At 47.5% G+C, this 18,882-nt stretch overlaps 1 protein-coding gene across 2 annotated transcripts in view; it reads left to right on the forward strand.

The window, feature by feature from the left end:
* Window positions 1-6,926: 6,926 nt before the first annotated feature.
* Window positions 6,927-18,882, forward strand: part of RABGEF1 (RAB guanine nucleotide exchange factor 1) — a 52,040-nt gene continuing 40,084 nt past the window's right edge. Inside the window, exon 1 of one of the 2 annotated variants that reach the window (XM_045993395.1) lies at window positions 6,927-7,030. The gene's annotated coding sequence lies outside the window, so the exon portion shown is untranslated. The remainder of the gene's footprint in view (window positions 7,031-18,882) is intronic. The other variant, XM_045993394.1, reaches the window with a different exon arrangement.

An 18,882-nucleotide genomic window follows, 5' to 3' on the forward strand; every position in this document is an offset into this window, starting at 1 on the left:
AACTGTGGAGGCTAGAAGGCAGTGGGCTGACATATTTGAAAAGCTGAAAGAAAAACCTATTAACCAAGAATTCTGTATATGGCGGTGCCTGGGTGGTGCAGTCAGTTAAGCATCCAGGTCTTGGTTTTGACTCGGGTCGTGATCTCAGGATTGTGAGACTGAGCTCCTCATTGGGCTCTGTCCTCAGCATGGAGGCTGCTTGAGATTCTCACTCCCTCTCCATCGGCCCCTCCTTCTCTCTCTAAAATAAATTATTTTTAAATAAATAAAAAAAAAGATTATATCTGGCAAAACTCCTCTTCAAGAACGAAGGAGAAATTAAGACATGCCCAGATAAACAAAAGCTAAGGGAATCTGTTACTGGTGGAACTGCACTGTAAGAAATGCCCAAAGGAATCCTTCAGATTGAAAAGCAAATGACACTAGACAGTAAACTGAAGCTACATGAAGAAATAAAGACCACTGGGAAAGGTAAATAAGGTAAGTGTAAAAGCCAGCGTTGGGTGCTTGGGTGGCTCAGTCAGTTGAGCATCTGACTTCAGCTCAGACCATAATCTCAAGCTCCTAGGGTCCAGCTCTGCATCAGGCTCCCTGCTCAGCAGGAAGTCTGCCTTCCCTCTCCCTCTGCCCTTTCCTCTGCTCATCCTCTCTTTCTCTCAAATGAATAAATAAAATTTTTAAAATAAATAATTTATTTTATTTTTTAATCCAAGAGAGAGCACAAACACAAGCAGAGGGAGAAGCAGGCTCCCCGCTGAGCAAGGAGCCCAATGTGGGACTCAATCCCAGGACATTAGGATCATGACCTAAGCTGAGGGCAGCTGCTTAACCAGCTGAGCCACCCGGGTGTCCCTAAATAAAATCTTTTTAAAAAAGACTTTTTCCTGGGGCGCCTGGGTGGCTCAGTGGGTTAAAGCCTCTGCCTTCGGCTCAGGTCATGATCCCAGGGTCCTGGGATAGAGCCCCACATCAGGCTTTCTGCTCAGCAGGGAGTCTGCTTCCTCCTCGCTCTCTCTCTGCCTGCTTCTCTGCCTGCTTGTGATCTCTGTCTGTCAAATAAATAAAAATAAAATCTTAAAAAAAAAAAAAAAAACAAACTTTTTCCTATGTGATTTAAAAGGTACAAACATAAAACATTAATTGTAAACCTGTGTTAACAGGCATACAATTTTTAAAGCTGAAATCTGTGACAGTAACATGGGGACAGAGATGTATCTGTACAGAATATAAGCAATTTTAAATAAGTGGTATTCAAACTATGTTGTTTTAAGTTTAAGATGCAAATTACAGTCACAAAGCTAACCACTAAGAAAATGAATTTTAAAATATACAGAAATGAGAATCAAAATGGTAGGCTACAGAAAAACAAGTGCATATGAAAAATGCAGTAATGAAAGAATTGAGGAATAAAAAAAAATATGACCTACAGAGAACAAGTAGCAAAATGGAAGAAGTCATTCTTTATTAGTAATTACTTTAAGTGTAAATGGATGAAACTCTCCAATTAAAAGTCAGAGACTGGCCTCGGAGTATGTTCTCTTAAAAGCTCCATCTATATGCTGTCCAAAAGAGTTTCACTTTAGATTCCAAGACACAAAGAGGTCTAAAGTAAAAGGATGGAAAAACATATTCCATGCAAACAGTAAACAAAGGACTGTATGGGGCGGCTATATTATTAGAGTAAATTTTACATTAGAAAAAGGGTTATAAGAGACAAGAAGGACATTATATACAGAAAAAAATTTAATCCAACAATATGATACAACGATTATAAGCATATATGCATCTGAATCAGAGCACCAAGTACATATGAAACAAGGAGAAAATGAGGGAGAAATTGATGATTCTACAATAACAGTCGGAGAGTTCATTATCCCACTTTTAATAATGGATAGAACCAGAGGAAAGATCAAGAAGGAAAGAGAGTACTTGAATGATGGTATAATCCAAGTATACCTAGCAGACATATATATAGAACTCTTCACCCAACAATAATGGAACACACATTCTTTTCAAACGCACACAGAACGCTGTCCAGAGTAAAACATATTTTAGGCCAGAAAACAAATTTTTTTAAATTAAGAATTTTCAGCTTTATTGAGATATAATTGACATATAACATCATGTAAGTTTAAGGTGTACAATGTGTTGATTTGATATGCTTCTGTACTGCAAATGTTTCCATCAGTAGCATTAGCCAACCTGTATCATATCACATCATCACCAGAGAAAATGAATTTTAATAAATTCTGAGAAATCATAAAAATGTCTTTTCTAATTACAGTGGAACAAAACTAGAAATCAGTAACAGAAGGAAAACTCACAATAATTGAAAAAAATTTTTAAATGCTCTTAAATAACCAGAAGTCAAAGAAGAAATCATAAAGGAAATTAGAAAATATATTGAGACAAATGAAAATAAAAGCACAACATACAAAACATAGTGAATGTACTGAAAGCAGTGCTTAAGTGAAATTTCTACCTGCAAACACCTATCGTTAAGAAATCTCAAATCAATAACCTAACTAAACACCCTAAAAAATGTTTAAAGTAGGCTCCACACCCAATGTGGGGACAGAACTCCTGACCTTGAGATTAAGAGTCTCACGCTTCACCTACTGAGCCAGCCAGGTGCCCCTATACACCTTAAAGGAACTGAAAAAAAAGAGGCACAAACTGAGTCCAAGTTAGCAAAGAGTAGGAAATAAACATTAGAGTGGAGAAAAGTGAAATAATGAATAGGATAAAAAGAGAATATAGGAAACAAAACAAAATTAAAAAAAAAAAATCAGCAAAACTGGGGCTCCTTGATGGCTTGGGTTGGTTATGCATCTGGCTTTGGCTCATGACAGAGCCCCAGGATAGGCTCCCTGCTCAGCAGGGAGTCTGCATCTCCATCTCCCTCTGCCCCTGATTCCTGCTCCAGCTTTCTCTCTCACTCTCTGAAATAAACAAATAAAATATTAAAAAACAGCAGCAATAACAACAATCAGCAAGATTGACAAATATTCAGCTAGAATGGCAGAGAAAAAAGACTCAAATTGCTAAAATCAGAAATTAAAGAGGAGACATTACTACTAACTTTACATAAATAAAAAGGATGATAAGAAAATACTATGAACATACATACACCAACAAATTAACCAAAGGAAATGGAATAATTTTTAGAAATATAACACCTACCAAGTCTGAATCACCAAGAAATGGAGAATCCGGATAGATCTATAACTAGTGACAAGGTTGAACCAGTAATCAAAAACCCTCCAATGAAGAAAAGCCTTGAACTGGATGGTTTTGCTGGAGAAGTCTACAAAACATGTAAAGAACTAATACCAAGCCTTCTCAAACTTTCCCCCAAAACTGAAAGGGCAGGGAATGCTTTCTAACTCACTAACTCATTTGTTGCCCAGATACTGAGCCAGACAAAGACCCTATAGGAAAAAACAGAAACGAAAACAAAAACTACAGATCAACATCCCCTGTGAATATCGATACAAAAATTCTCAACAAAGTATGAACTGAATTCCACAGCGTATCAAAAGGATTATATATTGTGGCCAAGTGGGATATAGCCCTAGAATACAAAGATGGTCTAAAGAGAATTAAGGGTGAAAAAATTACCTTATCTTCTCAATTGACAGAGAAAAACCTTGGGACACAATTCATGAAAAACACTCAACAGACTAGGAATGGAGTGAAACTGACTCAGTATAAGCCACATATGAAAACCCCACAGCTAACATTCTATTCAATGGTGTAAGACAGAAAGTGTTGCCAATGAGATCAAGAATAAAACAAGGATGCCTGTTCCCCCGCCCAATTCTATTCAACATTGTGTTGGAAGTTCTAGCCAGAGCAACTAGTCAAGAAAAAGAAGTAAAAAGCATCCAGGTTAGAAAGGAAAAAGTCAAGTTATTTCTGCTCAAAGAAATGATTTTGTATGTAGAAAACCCTAAGATTCCACAGAAAAAAACCGTTAGAGTAAGTTGAGCAATGTAGTAATACAAAATCAACACACAGAAATCAGTCACCCCTCTAGATACTAACAATGAGCAACCTAAAAGAAATTAAGAAAACAATTCCATTTATAATAGCCTCAAAAGAAGTAAAATACTTAGGAATTAATTTAATCAAGGTAAAAGATTTGTACAATGAAAACTCTTAAAACCTTAGAGAAAACAAATAAAGATGACAAGGAAATGGAAAGAAATCTCATGTAAATTGGGTTGTTTGTTGTTGAGTTTTTTTTTTTTAAGGTTTTTATTTATTTATTTGAGAGAGAATGAGTGAGAGAGAGCATGAGAGAGGGGAAGGTCAGAGGGAGAAGCAGACTCCTAAGGAGCTGGGAGCCCGATGCGGGACTCAATCCTGGAAGTCCGGGATCATAACCTGAGCGGATGGCAGTCACTCAACCAACTGAGCCACCCAGGCACCCTGTTGTTAAATTTTAAGGGTAACAATCCCTTATCAGATAAGTCATTTGCAAATATTTTCTTCTGTGAGTTACCTTTGTATTCTGTTGATTGTGCCCTTTGGTACACAAAAATTTTAAATTTTGATAAGTCCAATTTTTGTTTTTTCCTTTTATTACCTGTGCTTTTGGTGTTGCATAAGATACTACTGTCAAATACAATGTCATGAGGCTTTTCAGCTGTGTTTTCTTCTAAATTTTATATCTTACATTTAGGTCTTTGACCCAGTTTGAGTTAATTTTTGTATATGGTGTTAGGTAAGGGTCCAAATTCATCTGTTAATTTTATGTCACTATATTTTACAACAAACAATTAAGTTTTAAAAACTCTAATACCCTTTCATGAGTTAAAAAACAGCCTGTAAACCAAGAATAGCAGGGAACATCCTCAACACGATAAAGGCCATACACGAAAAACCCATAGGTAACATCATATTCAATGGTCAAAGAGTGAACATTTTCCCACTAAGATCAGGAACAAGACAAGGATGCCTGCTTTTTTCCACTTTCATTAATACGTTTTCATTTCTCTTGGGCAGAGTCACCTTATCTGACCTTTCTATGCATCTGACTCTTCCCATCAATCCTTTTGCTTTCTGTCTTTCCTCTTAGCTTCCACATTATTCCTCTTTTTTGTCTTCCTCTTCTATTTTTTCCCTCACTCTTCTTTTGCTGGCTCTTTTTCTTTTGACCCAAGATGAATCTTTGATTCTCGAATCTTTTGATTCCAAGATGAGTTTTTAGCCCTCTTTTATCCTCACTTTTTCCAATGGGACTGACTTTTATAAATTCATATGCAAAAGGGGCACTGGGTGGCTCCCTCAGTAAAGCGTCTAACTCTTGATTTCAGGTCAGGTCAGGATCTTAGCCTTGTGAGATCAAGCCCTGGGTTGGGCTTGCTTAAGATTTTCTCTCCCTCCTCCCTCCCACAATCAATCAATCGATATCAAAAGAAATTCACAAGCAAAATCACACAAATTGAAATAAAAAACACAATGAATACCCATATCCATATCAAGAGATAAACCACTAAATTCAAGAACTAAAACATCAGTTAAACAGAACCTTGATGCCCCTTCCCAGCAGCCTCCCACCTGGCCGTCTCCGAGGGAGAAGCAAACCCGGCGGCTTGTCCCACTCACGTCCCACCTACCAGCGGCCTCACCCTGGCTCCCTCCCACCCCGACGAGGGGTTGTCCCCGCACTCACTCTGCCCGCTACCTTTGATCCCTTCTGCCTCCCCCAGTTCACCGCGGGGCTCCCGCGCCCGTCCCCCTCCCCCCCAGCACCTGCCCAGGTCCTAGCGCACGCGCGCGACGAGCTCCCTGACCCTTCGCCCGAGTCACCTTCCCCGCCGGGCTCTCCCCTCCACGGCTGCAGACGTTCGCTCCCGTCCCCGCGTCACCTCCGTCTCCTGGGCTCCCGGGAGCTCGTTCGCGGGCCCCCGCCGCCCCCCGGAAGGTCCGACACTCCCGGGTCCTCGCCGGGCACAGGGCACACGCGGGAGGGTTCGTGGCTGGGAAGGAACCGGCCACCGCGGGAAGCACAAACCAGAGTCCACGGACGCCTGCGGCTCACGCGCACCGGCGGCAGCACCGACGTCCGACAGACCAGGGGAGGCGAGGGCCGGGGCCGGGGGGCGGCTGCGGGGCCACTTCTGGGGCGTAGCCGGGGAAGAGGCAAACGCGCCCGAGGCGAAGCTGGCGTGCGGCCACCCGGACGCGGGCGCGTGCCGCGGGCGCCCTCGGCAGCGCAGACCGGAGACCCCTCAGCCGGGACACGTCCTCCGCCGCCGGCTCGCCCTCAGCGCCGCGCCCTCACCCACCTTCCGCCACAAGCCCGCGTCGGCGGGGGCCGCGCTCCGCCCGCGTTCCGGGACCACCGGGGAGCGAGTCCGCCTCGGGTCCGCGGCGCCTGTCCGAGGTCACCGGGGCAGCTCGGAGCGAAGCCGGGCCGGTCTCTGACGCCACAGCTCCGTCCCCTCCGTTGTGCCGCGACCCGCAGACGGCGTCCAGCAGACCGAGGCTCCGCTCGCCGTCAGGACGGCCTCCCGCCCAGCCGACCGCCCCACCGGCCGGGACCTCGGAAACCAGAATTCCCGGCACTGAGAGAGTCAGGGTTCACGGTTTCCCCCGCGGGTCGGCGACCCGGCGACCGCTGCTGGCGCGGCGGCGGCTGTGCGCGGCCTCGGCGGCGTCCGGCTCCCAAGCACGGAGCGGCGGCTTCGAGGGCCGGCGGGAACCGGACGGAGAACCCGCTCTTCCAACAGCCCCGACCGCCGGCCTCGACACCGCCCCCGCGGCCAACAGCGCACCGCGGGCGCCGCCTCCGCCTCGCTCCGCCCAGCGCGGTCCCCGAGGGGCGCCGCGACGACTTCCTCCTTCCGCGCGCCGGGCCCGGAAGTGACGTTGTGAGTGCGTGACGGGCGCTAGCGGCGCCGGGGGCGGGGCGCGAGGGAGGGAGGGCCGGCCGGAGGGCGGGTCGCGGACTGGCGGAGCTGGGACCCCTCGAGCGAGCCGTGGAGGCCGGCGGTTCCGACGCCGTGGAGCCGCAGCGCAGGTACCGGGCGGCGGGGCGCCGGCGGGGCCGCGCGGCTGTCGGCTGCGGGAGGCGCGGCGGGGCGGGGGCGCCGTCCGGGCGGGGGCTGCTGGGTCATCCGCCCGTGCCGCCTCCCCGGCCCGGGCCGTTTCGCTCCGGCGCGTCCAGCCGCCGTCGGGCCCAGCCCCGGGGCGCAGCGGCGCGGCCCTCACCGGCCGCCTCAAGCCTGTAGGGCCCAGCCGGGCGTTCCGGGCGCTCGCGCCGCCTGCTGCGGGCCCGGCCGCGCCCCGACGGACACACGCCTGCCGTTCTCGGCGCCCGCCCCGCGCGACGGCTCCGTCCTCGCTCTCCTGCGCGGAGTCTGCGGGGACCCTGCGGGCTCGGGCCCGTCCGCGTGGACGGCGCAGAGCGGGTCGCAGCCCCGCCGGGCCGGGACGCCGGGACTTCCGAACCCGCCTGGGTGCTGGGGGCGGAGAGGTCCGGAGGCGGAGGGCGTGCGGGCGTTCCCGGTGCGGGGCCTCGAACTCCTGCTAGACTTGCCGGCGGCCGGGGGCCAGGGGCGGCCGGGGAAGCCCCTGCGAGCCGGCCCCGGGGGCCGCGGGGTGATGCCGTCGCGGAAGTTCGGGCGGGCGGGGGCGCATCGAGGGTCACGGGCGCCCGCGTCGGGCTGCGTCCTGCGCTCGTCCTGCCCTGAGGTGACGCGGAAGCCGCCGCGCGGGTCGCGGCCTCACGGCGTTGGGGTGGAGGGCGGCGGCTCGGCTGCTCCGGTTTGCGGGTCGGGGCTGTGGGTCCGGAAACCGCGTCTGGCCGTTCCCCGCGACCCCGGGACTGCGTGCAAAGTCTGTGATCTGGAACCTCGCGCCGAGGAAGCTGCGGGGCGGGGGGCCGGGCCGCACTGTCGGTCCAGGCGGCGGAGATCGCGGTCTCTGCGCGGACGGCCGGACGGGGTCGGGGTCGGAGGGGTCACTCGCTTTCCGAACGGAGTGCGGGTCACGGACAGTGAAGGTCCTTCCGCGCCACGTGCGGGCCGAGCGGAGACGGAGCCCTCGGGCCGACCGCAGGTCCCGAGGGCGTGGGCCCCGTCGGGGAGCTCGTGGTGCGGGGGTCGCGAGGACCGGGTCCCGTGGAGACGAGCGCGGGTGGGGGGATGCGGGGCCGGGACGAGCCCGCGGAAGAGGCCTGTGGCTCCCCGGGCCGCGGATCGTGCGAAGTCAGCGATGCGGGGCGGAGGTGCGGGGCGGGGGGCGTCCGTCTGACGGGGACCAGGCCAGGAGGGACTCGGCGTGGCCGGAGTGCAGCCCGTGGCGCTCACGGCCGGCCGCCTTCCGCGGAGCAGGGCTGTGCGGGCGCGGGGCCTGGTGCGGTGCCCGCTGCGCGTGTGGGCCGCGCGCTCGTTGGCGGCCGGTTCCTGGCGCACCGGGTCGGGCCTGATTCGCGAGCGTCGGTGGCCGGGGTCGCCCTTCCTCTGCCCGCGGGCTCTGTCGGCCGCGCCTGCAGGCTCTGCGGGTCCGTGTCACCCTGGTGAGCGTTCGCTGTTCCGACGCGGGCTTCAGTGGGGCGCACGCCATCAGCCCTCACGGGTCTCGGTGCGCGGGAGCCGAGGTCGCGTTCCACTGCGTGTGCCCGGCTGCGGTCGAGGCCCGGGACGTCCGTCTGGGCGGTGAGCGCCGTCGCGGACCCGTGTGTGCGCTGGAGGCGGAGCGAGCGTCTGCGGCGGCAGCGTGGACGGTGCCGGGCAACCCCCGTCCGACCGCGGCCTCCCAGTGCGCGCTGTGAAGCGGCCCCTTGCCGCGCAGGACGGGACTTGCACGGTGGAGCCTTACTAACGGCCTTTCCCGCCGTCGAGCACCGCAGAGACGCGACGCGTGTCCAGACGACGGCGGTGCCTGCAGAGGACTCGGGTGGCGGTGGACGCGCCCTCGGGAGGCACGCGGTGGCTCAGCGTCACGCACCGATGAGTAACGTAGGTGTTGTTGCACACTGGGTGAGGCTCCTGGGACGCTCCAGGAAAAAGCTGGACTTCATGGTGCTGCTCGCAAGTTGGATGGGGAGCTCACGTGTTGGGGAAGCTCTCGTAGGCAGAAGCCGTGATTCTGACTGTGCGGTAGAGCGTGTTTCCGTGTCTCCGGGGGCTCGCGCGCGAGGCCACCGCGGTGACGAGCTGTGATTGCCCTCCGCGATGCGGATGGGTGCGCAGTTGAAGTCGTGAGTCGCGACCAGAGTGAGTTCAGGAATGGGTGAGAAGGTCCACTGCGATTCCTAAGCTTTATTTTCTCCGATGACGCCGGGGAGACGGGTGGAGTCCCTGAAGCAGGAAGGCAGCGAGAGCCTTCGGGTCTCCAGATTCCGTGTTGCTTCACCTTAAGCCGTGGCTGCGGCCTCCAGTAGGCCGGGCACAGGCAGCTCCGCCGGAGATGGTCCGCAAGCTCCTGAACCGTGTTTTGAAGCTAGTCTCTTCCAGTCCCGAGCAGAATAGATAACCGTAACTGCATTTCTGGTGATTTGGCCTGAATTTTAAAATTAAAAATGACTTTGGGACGCCTGGGTGGCTCAGTTGGTTGGACGACTGCCTTCGGCTCACGTCATGATCCCGGAGTCCCGGGATCAAGTCCCGCATTGGGCTCCCAGCTCTGCGGGGAGGCTGCTTCTCCCTCTGACCTTCTCCTCGCTCATGCTCTCTCTCATTGTCTCTCTCTCAAAGAAATAAATAAAATCTTTAAAAAAAATAAATTAAATTAAATTAAAAATGACTTTTGGGGGATTTTTACATGGGATATATTTGTCATTTTCTGGTGCTCCAGAGTGAAAAAATACATAATGAAACTTTTATTTTTGTAGTTCCTGTTGTTAGAGTTTCCTAATTTTAGACACAATATTTGCAAAAGCGTCTTCTTTTTTCTTTCGGACTACAAAAAAAGGTCATGCGTTTACAAGTTGAACTCATAAAGTACTCATTAATGGAAGAAAATACATTACTGTTACAATGTTTTTTAAGTGGAGCATGTCATTTACTTACATCACATCTTCCAGAAAGCTTTCATGATGGCATCCAGAGATACGGCATGTTACTGAGAACGTGCAGAAGTAAGGGGGTGAGGAACTTAGTTAGCACCAGGGAGAGAAACGAAGATGCACACATATGGGTAAGTGCTCGTTAAGGTGGAAGGAGACCTGTACACAGAGCATGTAGACCGCATTACATACGGGTTAGAGGGCCTCACATTTGACTGCTTTTTAGCAGCCAGTTCAGAGAGAAGCATAATCAGTTGCACAGTTCAGTGACTATAAAAAAAAAAGGCCAATTTCTCTTTTGGATTCTGAGACTCCTTGTACTGACAGACTCCTCAGCTACATCCTTAAGGGCATAACAGCATTTCAGAGGACTATGTTGTGCTTTACTTTGTTTTTTAGTTAGAGGTCTTCGTTGCCTCGTTGTGTAGGTTGATGACAGAATATCAGCGAAAGCAGTTCTGGTGCTGGCGAAATACTGTGATCTAAGTACTTAGATTTCTACACCAATTTAATTTAAGCGTCTGTTTTAGACTATCTGGATAAGTCAGTGGGGATCATACGATCTTCAGGTCACCTTCTGTAAGCACATTCTCCGTGGAGCCTTCTGGGACAGACTTAGAGCAGTGGGGGTCTTGCTTCCTGACAAGCTCCTCGAGTACCTCTGTTTGTATGTTGTTGTATATTGTTTCACCACAGAGCCATGTTTTTGGCAGGCGTGCTTTATTTTCATCAGCATTATGAACGTGGAAGTGTCTGACGAGGAGGAATGCTTGAATGAAAGTCACCTCACCTCCACACAGAGATGGGCTTAGGGAATACCCAACCATTTCTAGAAGGAGGTTTGGGCTGTTAGCTGGGGCATAGAGAACGTTGGCTTGAAAAGTCCAGGCCTATAATTTATTTTTTTAATATGAACAGATCCATTCATCTTAGATGGAGTGCCTAGAAAATTCATATATTTGTATTTTGCTTAAGGTAAAAAACTGCCTGTTTAAGGAACAATGGTTCAGATTTATCAGTGGTAGCATGGGCCAGGCACTGTGTGAGTAGGAAGTCCTTCGGTTCTGTGATCTGTGTTGTCCTCTGTCTTCACCCTCCTTGAAGACACAGAGAAACGTGGCTCAGCGCCGTGGCTTGTTTCAGGTCATACAAGAGGTGGTGGAGATCTGAACTCTGGTAGTCTGACCGAATCAGTGGTCAGCACTTAACCATGACTTTGCAATACCTGCCGCAGACTAGACTGTGAGCTCCCAAGGGGAGAGCAGACATACACAGTTGATAGAGTGAGCATGTGGGCAAGTATTGAAACCCACTATTACAGAAGGGCCTTGAACAGTTTGGGATCTTTCTATCCAGATAATGGTTGGGGAGCTGCAACTTTTAAGGCATTTGGTCATAGTCTGTAAAACTGGGAGAGGGGGAGTCTTCTGAGCATTTATCAGGATTGGCAAAGTGGAGATGTTTTTTCATGTGTTTGCACCTAAAATACATATATTTTTTCTTTCTCTTGGCTCTAAATTTGTCTTGACATCAGGAAAGCCACCATAATATTTATAAAGATCGTGCACCACTGGGGGCGCCTGGGTGGCTCAGTGGGTTAAAGCCTCTGCCTTCGCTCGGCTCATGGTCTCAGGGTCCTGGGATCGAGCCCCGCATCGGGCTCTCTGCTCAGCAGGGAGCCTGCTCCCTCCTCTCTCTCTGCCTGCCTCTCTGCCTACTTGTGATCTCTCTCTGTCAAATAAATAAAATATTAAAAAAAAGAGTTGCTGTAGGATTAAATAGGATAATTTAATTTAAAAAAAAAGATAGTGCACCATTCTAGAAAAAGAGGTTGATATTCAGATTTTTTTTTAAGATTTTATTTATTTATTTGACAAAGATCACAAGTAGGCAGAGAGGCAGACAGAGAGAGAGGGGGAAGCAGGCTCCCTGCTGAGCAGAGCCCAATGCCGGTCTTGATCCCAGGACCCTGGGATCATGACCTGTGCGGAAGGCAGACATGTAATTGACTGAGTCACCAGGTGCCCCAACACTGCTGTGATTTGGGATGAATTTAGGTTATGCTTTTGTTGTAATGCCATTGCAAGGTGTGTGTGTTCTTAACTGTCATTCCGTTTCATTAGGAAGTGTATTGCACGAAAGTTGTACAGTTAAGTAAACCATTATTTTTTTTAAAGATTTTATTTATTTATTTATTTGACACATAGAGAAATCAAAAGTAGGCAGAGAGGCAGGCAGAGAGAGAGAGGGGCATGCAGGCTCCCCGCTGAGCAGAGAGCCCGATGTGGGGCTCGATGCCAGGACCCTGCGATCATGACCTGAGCCGAAGGCAGAGGCTTAACCCACTGAGCCACCCAGGCACCCGAGTAAACCATTTTGTGCACTTTCATATGCAGCTATTTCAGGTAATTCCAAATTATTTTTTTTTGAAGTATTCTAATACAGTTCCTCCGGTATATCCTAAATTATGACCTGGCTTATGAAACTGCAGAATCAAGAACATCCTTATTCATCTTTAGTCAGTAAACAAGAGGTGGAAGTGTTGTTGCCTAAATGCAGTTATGTAACTTAGCGGTTCCTTAATTGCATTTCCATAGAGCTTTTGACATTGTTTTTTAACCATGTCCCTGAAAAATGACTTGGGCTAGTGACCACAGTTTTGAATAGGGTATTACAAGAAGAATGCACATTAAAAAATGTGAAAACAAAAACAGAATTGTATGCTGATGAGATAAAATGTCTAAAATCCATTGTAATTAGTGTCTCAGGAAGTAATATGCTTGGCTTCTGCTTAGCGAGTTGAGCTGTATCTTTATTTGTATAAATCAAGTAGCCACTGCGATTGTAGTTGTAGTGTGGTAAGTGTAGGTTTTTTTGTCTAGGCTTTCAAATGTTGTACAGTCACGGGCGCACACGTCTTAAGTATTTACGAGGATTAATCAGATGTCAAAGTGCGTTCATACCCATATGCTAAAACTGCTCCATATTTAAGTTCTTTGAATAGCAACTGTATGTAAACACTGGATTCTTCCAAGAGCCTGCTTTGTTCTTGGACATACTTGGGAATAAATTGCAGATACTTTTTTGTCATTGTTGTTACCCACAAGAGGGTATAGGCTATTTATTTCAAGAAGAACTTTCCCATCCCTGTGTAGACCATCAAAAAAAAAAAAAAAGAGGAGAAATAAGAACTTTTGCTTTCTTAGTACTTAGGGCTAGTAATTGAATAAGTAAATTAGAAAATAAAAATCTCAATTTCTTATTTTGTTTAAAGTAGTGCTTGAGAAATAAGCTAAGATTCTTTGATGTTTAAATAAAGTTCTTAGATTCTAACAAAAAAACTGATCAGGAGCTTGGATTTTAGGCCCAGCCAGTTCCAGCCCCAAACACAACCACTAAGGGTTGCGATGGTGTGTCTGCCATTTATGTAAGTGTGATGCAAAGATGTCGGTTTCATTCTTCAGTCAAAGCTTGAACTATATTTGGAGAAAAATTAAGTGCTTTTTAAAAGATTTTTTTAGAAGACTTTATTTATTTGACCGATCACAAGCAGGCAGAGAGGCAGGCAGAGGGGGACGGGGGAAGCAGGCTTCCTGCTGAGCAGAGAGCCCGATGTGGAGCTCGGTCCCAGGACCCTGAGACCATGACCTGAGCGGAAGGCAGAGGCCCAACCCACTGAGCCACCCAGGTGCCCCTCTACTTATTAAGACCCACAAGAAATGATTGTTTTTTATAATCAGTATTTATGTGTATTTACTTACATGTTTACTGTTTCCATTACTTTTTGATCCTTCCTTATTTCTGTATTTATTTCTCTTTGGGATAGACTGATTTTTCTTTCCATTTGAAGAGTTCTCTCTCCTATTTCTTCTAATGCTAGTAGGCCCATAATGAATTCTTTATAATTTTTATTTTTTACTTTTAGAGAGAGAGTGCATGAATGGTGGTGAGTGGGTGGGTGGGGGGGTGGATAGTGTGGAGAGGCACAGAGGGAGAGAGAGAATCCCAAACAGGCTCAACGTGGAGCCTGACGCAGGGCTGGATCTCACCACCCTGAGATCATGACCTGAGCTGAAATCTAGAGTCAGACGCTTAACTGACTGAGCCACCCAGGTGCCCCTATTCTGCCTTTATTCTTAAGGGAAACAATTATTAAACACCACATTCTAGGTGGGCTTTTTTTTTTTTTTCAGCACTTTCAATAGGTCATTCTATTGTCTTTTTTTTTTTTTTTTAAGATTTCATTTATTTGACAGAGAAAGAGAGAGATCACAAGTAGGCAGGGAGGCAGGCAGAGAGAGAGGGGGAAGCAGGCTCCCCACTGAGCGGAGAGCCAGATGCGGGGCTTGATCCCAGGACCCTGAGATCATGACCCGAGCTGAAGGCAGAGGCCTAACCCACTGAGCCACCCAGGCTCCCCGGTTATTCTGTTGTCTTTTTTTTTTTTTTTTAAGATTTATTTATTTATTTGACAGAGAGAGATCACGAGTAAGCAGAGAGGCAGGCAGAGAGAGAGGAGGAAGCAGGCTCCTGCCAAGCAGAGAGCCTGATGTGGGGCTCGATCCCAGGACCCTGAGGTCATGACCTGAGCTGAAGGCAGAGGCTTAACCCACTTAGCCACCCAGGTGCCCCTATTCTGTTGTCTTAAGGCATTTATGATTTCTTTCGAAAATTTAGCTCTTAGTTTTATTGTCACACCTATGAAAGTAATGTGTTTTCTTTTCCTCTAGCTACTTTCAAAAGTTTCTCTTTGTTTTTGATTATCAGCTGTTAAGTATGCTGTATCTCTGTGTTGTGTTTTCTGCTTTGGGGTTCACAGAATTTCTTGGATTTGTTAGTTGTCTTTTTATCAGTTTTAAAAATTTCATTAATATTGGTTCTTATTCATTCTTTCCTCTTCTTTTGAGGAACTTCAGTTACGTACTCCATAGACTTTTCCACAGTGTCCCTGATTCTCTTTACACTCCTCCCCACCACTGTATTTCTTATTAGTTTTTCCTTCTGCGTCAGTGTGGGTGTATTTTATTGACTTGGGTTCCAGTTCTTATCCTCTCTTCTGTTAGGTCTGGTCTGTTCTTAAATCTACCCTTTGAAGTCTTAGTTTTAGTTATTATATTTTTCAGCATTTATATTTCTAGCATTTCATTTCGATTTTTAGGGATTACAAGTCTCAGTTAAAATTCTTCATTTTTAAAATATGTTCTTTCCTCTTTTTCTCACCTACTTTTAATTTATTTTTCACCTTTTAAATTTTGATTTTAATTTTTTTAAATATTTTATTTATTTAGATTACAAGTAGGCAGAGAGAGGAGGAAGCAGGCTCCCTGATGAGCAGAGAGCCAGATGCGGGGCTTGATCCCAGAACCCTGGGATCATGACCTGAGCCAAAGACAGAGGCTTAACCCGCTGAGCCACCCAGGTGCCCCTATTTTTCACCTTTTTTTTAAAAATAGGGCATTTAAATAAATACCTATTTAAAAGTCTTTCTGCTAATTTCATTGTCTGGTTGGACTGAGCATCTCTTTCTATTGTCTATTTTTTTCTTTTTGGTTTTTAATTATGTAAATGCTGGGAGTTGTGAATAAAATGAAGCTCAGGGTGGTACTCTTTTTGTTTTCGGAGAGGAAATCTCCCTGCCCTTTTGAGTAAGGGCTTATCACCTAATCCTATTAGGGCCTGAGCTAACGGTTGAAGTTGTGTTGCTGGGTTGATAAGGCTTTGTTTCCTTGATTTACCTTTACTACTATCAAGTAGTCATCCAGGGCTTCTGACTTGTAGGGTAGTGGATTCACTGGGGTCTCTTCCCCTGGTGGCTTATATACTGTAATCTTTGTTTCTTGAGAATAGTGAGATTACTGAAAATTCCACCTTTTTTGGTAAGGATTTTATTGATTTGAGAGAGCGTGGGCGGGGAGCAAGCACCTGCACACAAGCAGCGGGAGAGCGGCAGAAGGAGAGGGAGAAGCAGACTTCCTCCTAAGCAGGGAGCCTGACCCACTCAGGTGCTCTATCTCGGGATCCTGGGGTCATGACCTGAGCCAAAAAAGACTGAGCCACCCAGGCCCCCCAACTTTAAAAAAAAAAAAAAAGATTTTGTTTTTAAGTAATCTCTACACCCAACATGGGGGTTGAACTTAACAACCCCAAGATCAAGAGGTACATGCTCCACGAACTGAGCCCACCAGGCGCCCCTGTAAATTCTGCTCTAGATTTTCAGAGGTTTTCAGTTTGGTTTTAGGAAGCCCTCTCTTTGCAGCTGCAAAATTTGGTATATGTCCTCGGGGGGCGGTGGGTGGGGAGCCAGCCTTATTTTAAACCCAGCTTCTTTGACTCTGTTTAACTAGGATTTTGGCTCCTTGAGTCTTGCCTTTCCTCTTTCCCAAAAGCTCTTGTAGTTCTTCTGCCTAAAGTAAGTCTGGATTCTCATTATTTTGTCCCAGAATCAGCAGATACACTTGGGGCAAAAGTGACTGCAGAATGTCGCTTTGTTTCTCCACAGTTCTCTCTTTTTCCAGAATCCAGAGGCACCTGGATTTCTGATTTTCTGATTTTCTGATGCCTTTAAGTAATGGATTTTAAACATGTATCCAGCTTTCCTTGTTCTCAGCAGGAGTGTTGGTCGCCACAAACTACTCCATGGTATTTAGAAAAGAAGGTCTTCTACCAGTAAGGAAGTCAGGAGAAGAAATTGGTCTTTTAATAATTGTTGTGCTTACCTTATAATTCTAGTTCTCAAAGAGTAGTCCTTAGTCACATCATCTGGGAACTTGTTAGGAATGTGGATTCTCAGGCCCTGCCCCTGACCTCCTGAATCAGAAACTCTGGGTTGGGACCCAGTACTCTGTATTTTAGTAAGTCCTCCATGTGATACTGATTGCATGCTAAAATTTGAGAATAACTGCTTCATAAGATAGTTGTTTTGCTGTTTAAATTTCTACTTCTACCTTCACTGGGCCCTGGAGAGTGTATATGGGGGAAAAAAATGAAAGAAAATGGTCTGTATAGGTACTTTTTAGTCTTCTGAATAAATAATTCAGTAAATTTACAAAATGTGTATTGATTAGTCAGTCTGTTCTGGACACTGTGCTGTGTGTCTGTGAACACAGAATGGACATGTAAGCAAGCATTTATAATAGAACGTATTACAATAGCAGTATTTATAAAATCCTCTATGAACCAGAAAGAATTATTCTATTAGTGGGAAAAGGGGAGTCAGATGTTATTTGAACGGGGTGGAATTTGAAGGTGAACTAACAGGAGGGTTTTGTAGGCTTTTGTTCATGAATACGATGCAGTGTAAGTTACTGTGCAGAGCAGGTCATTTTTGAGGACCCAAAGGGGTGCCTTTCTGCTAGGATAGCAGATGGAAGCCAGGACTGTTCTCATGAACTGGGATACGCGATTAACCAGTTTATAAAGAGCCAAGTGATGCTGCGAACCCACAGTTCTGTGTTACCTTGTGAAAAACTCATTGCTTTCAACTATTTGTTTACAGTTACTGTTTATAGTTCTTATTGGATGATTTTTGTAGTTTTCCTAGGAGTGCTCTAAACAGACTAGCGCAGGGTGACTTAAAGCTATACAAATTCATTCTTCCGTAGTTATGGAGGCTAGAAATCTGAAATCAAGGTGTCCACAGGGCCCCTGTTCTCTCCGAAGGCTATAGGAAAGGTGATTGCTGGCTGCCTTGTAGCTCCTTGGCTTGCAGCCACATCATTCTGATTTCCACCTCTATGGCCACATGGCCTCTGTGTCTTTATACCTCGGTGCCTCTCAGGGCCTTTTTATAAGGATACCAGTTACTGGATTTAGGGCCCACCCTAATCAGTGTGACCTCATTCTATAATTACATCTGCCTAGAGCTGATTTCCAAATCAGGTTTCTTCCGCAGTATTGAGTTCAGCTTGTCTTTTGGGGGGCCACAATTCAACCCACAACAGATGGTATGGTTTTTATTTTAGTCTGTCTTAAGGTTTTATTTATTTGAGGGGGGGAGATAGCAAGAGAGAACATGAGTGGGGGAGAGGGGCAGAGGGAGAGGGAGAAGCAGGCTCCATGCTGAGCAGGGAGTGCAATGTGGGGCTCAGTCCCGGGACCCCAGGAGCATGACCTGAGCTGAAGGCAGATGTTCAACCAACTGAGCCATTCAGGCACCCCAGGAGGGTATGGTTTTAGCAACTTTTGAAAGTTTCTGCAGTTTAATGGGATTATATTTTTATTATACACAAGATACTTCTCAGCGGTTTAGAACATAATGTATTTCACTGAGCTGTCTAACGAATCTGAATGAATAGCAGTTGTTTTCGTAGCTCTCGTCTCATAGGGGGGGGGGGTGGGGGGGGTGGTGTGTGTGTGTGTGTGTGTGTGTGTGTGTGTGTGTGTGTGTGTGTGACTTTGTGCAGCTGCAGCCGGGTGAGGCCGAGGCGGTGTGACTCTGAGGGAAACCCGCTGTTCATGGTTGAGACCACATAATGTGGTGCAGTTTGGTGCTGGTTTAAATGGCTGAAGAGAGGGAGTATCTGGTCATTTACTTTCCGAAGAAACTGACCCGTTGGAGGCTTGACTGCTCCCAGGGAAGGGAGGCCTGAATGGCAGGAAGTAGAGCAGAGTGTGGGTCGTTAGCCTGGGGAACCGCAAGCTCAGGTCGGAGTCCTGATTGCACTCCGCCGGAGAGGCTGCGACTTGGTGCGGTGGGAGGCTGTAGCCGGAGCTCACTCCGGAAGAATGCTGCTCTGCTGCTCTGCTCCCGCCGCGCAGGGACGCCCCTTTATCGTCCCAGGTCCATTTCGAAGTGGGCAGGCTGGTGTTTGGATGCTTTGTTTTGTTAAATTTGACACTGGAACTCTGCCACTGATTCTCAG

The sequence above is a fragment of the Meles meles genome, chromosome 21 (genome assembly GCF_922984935.1).
Source record: "Meles meles chromosome 21, mMelMel3.1 paternal haplotype, whole genome shotgun sequence".
Lineage (NCBI taxonomy): Eukaryota > Metazoa > Chordata > Mammalia > Carnivora > Mustelidae > Meles > Meles meles.